This window comes from Crotalus tigris, unplaced genomic scaffold, assembly GCF_016545835.1.
Source record: "Crotalus tigris isolate CLP2741 ecotype Arizona unplaced genomic scaffold, ASM1654583v1 scf7180000017601.7605149639:7615979, whole genome shotgun sequence".
Taxonomy (NCBI): domain Eukaryota; kingdom Metazoa; phylum Chordata; class Lepidosauria; order Squamata; family Viperidae; genus Crotalus; species Crotalus tigris.
Window position 1 is genome coordinate 4,933,405 of NW_024096505.1, and position 7,267 is coordinate 4,940,671.

The 7,267-nt window shown below is 42.5% G+C and overlaps 1 protein-coding gene across 3 annotated transcripts in view; it reads right to left on the minus strand.

Annotated features, from left to right (window-relative positions):
* Positions 1-2,458, minus strand: part of DOP1B (DOP1 leucine zipper like protein B) — a 49,418-nt gene extending 46,960 nt beyond the window's left edge. Inside the window, exon 1 of one of the 3 annotated variants that reach the window (XM_039370066.1) lies at positions 2,326-2,458. The gene's annotated coding sequence lies outside the window, so the exon portion shown is untranslated. Of the gene's footprint in view, positions 1-2,291 lie in introns of all 3 variants that reach the window. The other 2 variants (XM_039370060.1, XM_039318410.1) reach the window with 2 other exon arrangements.
* Between the last annotated feature and the right edge of the window lie 4,809 nt (positions 2,459-7,267).

Genomic DNA, 7,267 nt, shown 5'->3' on the forward strand with positions numbered 1-7,267 from the left:
TACTTATGCAGCAATCTTGGATTTGGTTATCTAATGATGCAAAAAACTAGCAAGAAATGCAAGATTACTATGAACTTTTTTTTAAAGATATAGAATGCTATATTTTAAAATAGAAAGCAGAGACATCACCCTGCCAACAAAAGTACGTATAGTCAAGGCCATGGTTTTCCCACTTGCAATGTATGGTTGTGAAAATTGGACCATAAGAAAGGCTGAGCGCAAAAGAATTGAGGCCTTTGAACTATGGTGCTGGAGAAGACTCCTGCGAGTCCCCTGGACTGCAAGGCAATCAAACCAGTCAGTCCTAGAGGAGATCAACCCTGACTGCTCTTTAGAAGTACTTTGGCCACCTAATGAGAAGGAAGGACTCACTGGAGAAGAGCCTAATGCTGGGAAAGACTGAGGGTAATAGAACAGGGCTTTTCAACCAGTGGTATGCGTACCACTTGTGGTACATTAACGAGTGGCAGGTGGTACGTAGCCCTGTTAGCCAAGTGTAGTGGGGAAGGGAAAGAGCCAGCACAGGCAAGGATTTACTGTGAGAGAGTCCTCTGGAGCTGCAGAGTGGCTGAGGCTGAGCCTCACCCCAGGCTCACCTTCCCCCATGAGAAAGGAGGAGGAGGGGGGCGGAGACAGGATAAGCTATAAAAGGAGGCAGTATGGGCGGGAGAGAGGAAAAAAAAGAAGCAGCCTGGGGAGGATGTGGAGTCAGTCAAATGTAGTACTTACTACATTTTTTTTCTTCCTTAAGTGACAGCTGGGCTCATTATCTTTCCTTTCTAGCCAATTCTAGCTAATTCTTAAAGGGGAATGTGCCTTTTTAAGCTTGTTCCCTCAGCAGCTTCACTTTTCTGTCTCTAGAGGCTTTTCCTTGTTTGATGAATATATGGAAGAGAGAAAATATGGGGGGGGGTCCAAATTCTTCCTTCAGAAGGAGGTGGGCATGAGAAAGAGGGAGGCAGGGAAGGAGGGAGGGAGGGAAGGAAGTCCCACCTTAGCACTTGGCCACTGGCAGCCCTGCCATTGACTTTGCTTGTCAAAAGGTTGCAAAAAGGGATCATATGACCCTGGAACACTGTAATCATCATAAATGTGAATCAGTTGCCAAGCATCCAAATATAAATCACATGACCCTGGGCGTGCTGCAATGGTCATAAGTGTGAAAATAGTCATAAGTCATTTCAGTGCAATTGCAACTTTGAACAGGGTTTTTTTTGTTATCAAGTTTTTGACACCTTGCTAGGTGGTATCGAATATTGCCATAACCTAAAAGTGGTACAGTCGGTGAAAAGGTTGAAAAGCCCTGCAGTAGAAGAATGGGATGACAGAGAATGAGGTGGCTGGATGGAGTCACTGAAGCAGTAGGCATGAGCTTAAATGGATTCCAGAAGATAGTAGAAGACAGGAAGGCCTGGAGGAACATTGTCCATGGATTGGACACAACTTCGCAACAACATTTAAAATAGAAGTTTTGGTTGAAGGACAGAAGTGCTATTTCATGAATAATAGCTGATCAATAATTTAACATCTAAATGGTATTGCAATATATTTTATTTTCTTTGCCCACTTTAGTCCATTTTGCTTACACCCAGGAAACAGTGATCCATTGCCCTGAAGAAATCACATCTTCCAAAGAGCTGGCTTAATGGACTTTTGGATTTTTTTTTTCTTCAAACAACTTCAACATTTCCAATAGGTTTTCAAAATAAATTATGCAGCTAACAATGGTGTGTACATAAGGCAAAGAAGATTAAAAAAAAAAACAATGCTCTCATTATGCAATAAGAGCTTTCCTCTCCTCTGTGACAGGCTGCTGCTAACTACAAAGCAAACAAAACCCAACAGCTGTTACACAGACAAACCGACCACAAACAGCAGGCACGTCAGGAGGCACACAGTATAATCTCGGAACCACCGGACGCGCCAACCCGTGTATCCAAACAACAAAAGGCAAGAAATGGAAGGGTTTATACATATGTGTTGCAACAACCTGGACGATTTTGGAGCTCAGGTTTAGAAAAGGGACGCCAAAGATCTCCTTCCTTGTCCATTTGTTTGGTCTTTTGGAGCATCTGGCAAGGGTTGAGATAACATCTGCTCCCATAAGGGGAAGTAACGCTTCGAAACGAGGGCGACGCATTTTCCCAGAACGATAAGAGGGGGTTTGCTCGCTGGGGAAAAGGGCTCTCCGCGTGAAAAAGAACGCGAGGGGGTAAGAGAGTCCCGTCTCTCACCACGCTAATAAATCTCGCAGACGGCCTTTCAGAAAAAAGAAGAAGAGCAAACAGCACCTTTTGCAACTGCCCAGCTTTCTTTCCGACTCACCGTCCGAAAAGGGTTGCCGCCGTAGTTTCCCTTTCTACAGCTATTCCTCTTTGCAGGGGCGACGTGTCCCACGGCTGGGCGGGACTGAGGCAACAGTCGGAAAATACAGTAAGTGGGAGGGAGCAGCAGGAGGAGGAGGTGGAAGAGGAAAAAGCGGAGTACAGTACGGAACAGCGCGTCGCAAGGGTGGCCGGATTTGGGGACGTCACGCTTCTCTTTCTCTCTTCCGCGGCCAGGTTGGGCAAGTACCATTTTTCAGGAGGGGCCAGGGAGAGGCGGAAAAGGTGGTGGCCATCATTATCTTTGAAAGGTCGTAAGGAAGTCTGTTATATGTGTATCGTTCCTATTCCTAATTTAATGATGCGAAGACCCACTCGCTTGCACTTGGCCACGAAGACACGCCGACCCTCCCCGGAAAGATGGTACATTCGTAAAGCGTGTCTCTGGGCTTTTGTTAGGTTGCCATCTACTGTTGGAATAGGAGACTGTGGAAAGCTGTTTTGGTAGAACTGCGGTAGTTTTTGAAGTCAGATCTCGATAGGTGAGGTCCGTGCTTTTTTTGTAAAAAAAAAAAAAAAAAAAAAAAGTGCCAGAACTCACACATGTCATACAACCCGCCTTGCCTACCCTACAAGGTTCCATCCAAAAAAGGTGCCGGAACTCCGTTCTGGGCGTTGCGTGACAAAAAAAGCCCTGCGTGAGGTTGACAGCATCGACCTGTAAAATTTTAAATAGGTGTCTCTAAACACAGCTGCTCTATTTCCGGTCTTATGACACATTGAATAGCGACAGAAACGTTACACTTTGCGTTCTGTTTCTTTTTTGTATTTATTTCTCCTACTTTTTTTTAAAAAAGTAAGCCGCCCAGACTTATTTGAAGTTGGTGCCATAAGTTTTATACAGAGATATTAAAATCAATAATAAACCAGTGGTGGGATTCAGCCAGTTTGCACCAGTTCAGCAGAACTGCAGCTAATGTTTTCTTGCCCAGCCCCAGAATGGACTTCCAGAAGCTGCATCCACACAGAGAACCGGTTGTTCACATATTTGAATCCCACCACTGACATAAACTGTTGTATAAATAGCAACAATTATGTTGCAGACAAGGACAGAAAAACGTTGATTCCCCCCCCCCAACAATTACCATATACTGTGAACAGTGTGTTAATTGTAGTCTCTGGAATATATTCGGGGAGCATATTTGTTCTCTTCTGAATACAAAAGAACTTGTGTTAGATTCTTGTGGTGGCAGGATATTTGGAATAATTCTGAGTACAATAGATGATTTTTTGAAATATAGGAATATATGGGTTTTTTATGATATAACCTACTGGTATACTCATACTATGAATATGTTTTTGTAATGTTCTGTATATATATATACTTTGATTCTAAAAAATAAAAGAAACAAAATTTTGAAGGTCTGAAAAGTTATTACTTATTTTTGTTCCACCCTACTAAAGTACTCGAGGGTCTACTAGGAATTAAAATATAAAATATATAGCTTATTATAAAATTGCTATCTATGTCTACCTCAATGCACTAACCCCAGAGAGGCTGCCTAAAAAGGAACAGATTTTGGCTCAATGCTGATAAGACTTGGTGGGTCTGGCTGTGTGCCATTTTCACAGTCGGTCGTAGATAAGATTGCATTTCTCCAATGCAGGCGTGCAATCTGGGGGGTCCTCTTGGACTCACAGCTACTGCTCAATCAGCAAGTGGCAGATGTGGCCAGGAGGATCATATTGTACACCAGTTGTGCCCTTTCCTTAACTGGGACACCCTTCAATTGGTCATTAACACCTTAATTACCTTATGACTGGAATACTGCAATACACTCTACATCAGACATGTAAAACAAAAGCCCAGGGGCCGGATGCGGCCCACGAAGCTATCCTGGAAACAGTGAGGGAACGGCCCCCGCTGCCTTGGCCCTGGCCCAGGCCAGCTAGGAGCCAATGTACAATTTTGTGATGGCCATCTTGGCACTTGCCCCAGTCCCACCCCCTTCTGCCAGAGACTCTCAGATCTGTCCCACTCCTGCCCAGGCCCCCACAGGCACCCTTGACGCGAATGATGTAGAACTGGCCACGCCCCCAGTAGGCCACACCCATTCCATCCACAAAGGAAGGGACAATGGGAAAGAGGGAGGGAAGGAGGAAGAGACTAAGGGAGGTGAAGGAAAGGAAGGGACAATGGGAGAGAGGGAGGGAAGGAGGAAGAGACTAAGAAGGAGGTGAAGGAAAGGAAGGAAAGAAGGGACAATGGGAAAGAGGGAGGGAAGGAGGAAGAGACTAAGGGAGGTGAAGGAATGGAAGGAAAGAAGGAAGGAAAGGACAATGGGAAAGGGAGGGAAGGAGGAAGAGACTAAGAAGGAGGTGAAGGAAAGGAAGGAAAGAAGGGACAATGGGAGAGAGGGAGGGAAGGAGGAAGAGACTAAAGGAGGTGAAGGAAAGGAAGAAAAGAAGGAAGGGACAATGGGAGAGGGAGGGAAGGAGGAAGAGATTAAGAGGGAGGTGAAGGAAAGGAAGAAAAGAAGGAAGGAAGGGACAAGGGGAGAGAAGGGAAGGAAGGAAGGTAGGAACCCACCCCAGTCCCATCCCAGAGACCCACAGATTTCCCCCCTACAGGCACTCTGCAACCTGAGTGATCAGCTGGCCATGCCCCCTGGCCATTGATCACGTGACCCTGGGACACTGTGAACGTCGTAAGTATGAATCAGTTGTCAAGCATCCTAATGTAAATCACATGACCCTGGGGATGCTGCAACAATCATAAGTGTGAAAAATGATCATAATTTACTTTTTCAGAGCTGTTGTAACTTCAAACAGTCACTAAGCGAATTGTTGTAAGTCGAGGACTACCTATACTTTCCCATTTTTTCCTTTTTTTTTTGGTCAAGTTTTTGATACCCCCTGGCCAGCTGGATGGGAGGTTGGGGGTCACCACAACATGAGGAACTGTATTAAAGCGTCGCGGCATTAGGAAGGTTGAGAACCACTGCTTTAGAACCATATATTTAAATATAATACATAGAATGGCTGGACAGGAATGTTTTTCTCTTTGTTAAACCACAATGAACTTTTCTGTAGGCTGTGGATAAACAACTACCTCAATATTATTAAAGTGGCCTGGTTCTAGTCTAGTGTTTTATTATGCTGGGTCATATTATACTTGTGTGAATTTCCATTATCAACATTTTTCATGAATTACTGATACAAACATTGGTAACTGAAGGTGTTTTTTTCTTTTTAAAATCTGGAATAATTGATTGCAATCTTTCAGAGAACATAGCAGTAATCTGTAACTTAATAAGCTCCCTGCCTTGATGGGATTCCTAAGTCCACACTCATAGTAGTAAGTAAACCATATTACATCATTAACAAATTCCAAAGCAAAAAGAAAAATTCTGAGACAACAAATAAAAATCACAATAAAATTTAATGATGATAAAACATGTGGTTAGATCAGCGGTTCTCAACGTTTGTGTGATGGCGACCCCCGTCACACAAACGTTATGCGCATGCGCGGCGCGCATGGGGGCGGGGCACCCCCATGCGTGGTGCGCATGCACGGCGCCGCCCCTGGAGGGGAGAAAATGGCGGATCACCGCCTTTGGCAACCCCCGAAAAATGGTCGATCGACCCCAAATGGGGTCGCGACCCATAGGTTGAGAACCGCTGGGTTAGACTGATATTTTTACCAATAGCAACACAAATCATAGCCATGGTCAGAGAAATAAAGTCACATTAATCAGACAGTAACAACTAAATAAAATGGATCTACACAGCTTGAGAGTTTAATGCGGAACTAAGCATTTTTATAATAAGGGCAAAGTAACAAATGTAGGTTAATATTTCAAGAACTCCTTTACCACAGGGCAGTCTTTGTTCAGCTGGGATTTCCATAATTTCCCTTCAAAGTAGCTGTTGGATGGGCATTCGGTCTAGCCAGAATTACAGCCCTTCTGGATTTGGGAATGGTTATTTGACTTAAATATCTAGCTGTTCAAGAACTATCTGTATTTCTATGTTCAAAGGAACAAATGAAAAGTATTTTTGCACTGAGGGAGCTTTAGGTGACAAGTCTGACTCACATGGTGGCAACTTTTATGTAGGGTCTTTTCACATTTTGAAAAGATATTAATAGTGATGTTAAATTATGGATTCAAAGAAAGTTGTTACCCATAGTACAACCGAAGAAGCAACTTTGTATATAATACATATAAACTAAGCCTTACCTTACTTTACCTTTCTATTCTTCAGATCACCACTATTTAAATAAACTGATCAAATTCTGAATTATATTTGTATACAAATTATATTTGTATACCATTTTAATATTTTTATTTACTTATTTAACAAGAAAAACTACTTTCTGCTATTAACATTTTTATATCTTTCTGGACTCATATAGGTTCTCTTAAAAATGAGGGAGGGAGCCTTCTTATTGTCTAATCTTTTCTATTATAAATTTTGTGTTTGGGTATATATATTTACCCAATAATATGTAAATGCCTATTGTAATAGCTTTTCTTGAATGTCAAGTAACACATCAATATTTTTAGAACTATTTAAATCATACAAGATTGGCCTATTGCTATTGCATTTTATCCATGGGAGAGAAGGTGTATATACTTTACTTTCTGTACAATGTGCAAATATTTCACATTTGAATTTTCCTACTTTACAGGTAGGATGGCAAGCAATTCTTCAGATTTTGCTGTATTAGATTCTCATAGTCCTTCACTATTTGTCACACTTATACTGCTGTTGGTGCTGCTGTTCATCTATACTGGAAAACCAGAGATCCCTATCTCTGCTTAAAAAAAACCCACACAAATATACACTGCCCATTGAATCTAGGAAAGAACACTTCCAGTAGTTGTGATTATTGTGATTAATGGGGTGAAATGTATTTGTACTGAAATCATAAATAGGTG